Raw genomic sequence first — 833 nt, 5'->3', positions numbered from 1 at the left:
TTCTAGAGCGTACGATACATTTTGACAGAATTTTTTAATGTAAATTATATTTAAATTATTATAATAATTTATTATCTTTAAATTTTTAATAAATTAATTTTTCTCTTAGAATTTAAAAATAAGGTTTAGTACTCTTTGGATTTTTCTACAAGTATCATGATTGATGCTATAGTTTGTGTGCAACAAAAACTTTACATAAATATATTTATTTACCTTACATAATAATCTATATAAGTGTATACGTTGAACAAATATAATTCACCGGTTTTCACCTTTAACATAAACAAATTAGTGACCGTTAAACAATATTATTAATCTATCAGAATTAATAACTTTCCCAATACTTTAAGTGTAGTAATAAGATTAAGACATTAGAAGAGAATAAAGATTTATAAAATAATAAATTTCGTTTACATGATAGAAGATGAAACGTTATTTAACTTGAACAAATAGCTGTAATATCAATCATAAATCTATGATTTTGTAGATTTTTAAAGAGTATGTTGATAAAAATCTTGTTTATAATCAATAAGTTTTCCTTATATAAACGTTATATATTTTAAAATTTCTATTAGCTTTATTTTAAAATTTACATAATATTACATTTGACATTTATACCATCATCACTTTTTAAAAATTCGTGAATGAGGTTTAATGTACATATCTTGTTATTGTAAGTCTAATAATCTATAATATTAACTTTATAAAAATTATATTTTTTTGAGTTAAATCTTAGTTTATTTTCAAATTTTTGTTTCAATTTTCTACGTGTAAACTATAATGCAAAATATGAAATTATTTAATAAAATTGACTAATCTGAAAAAAATCTTCG

Source organism: Centruroides sculpturatus, unplaced genomic scaffold (assembly GCF_000671375.1).
Source record: "Centruroides sculpturatus isolate CEXI.00-Female unplaced genomic scaffold, Cexi_2.0 scaffold1905, whole genome shotgun sequence".
Classification (NCBI taxonomy): Eukaryota; Metazoa; Arthropoda; class Arachnida; order Scorpiones; family Buthidae; genus Centruroides; species Centruroides sculpturatus.
Note: the sequence above shows the minus strand (reverse complement) of the source record.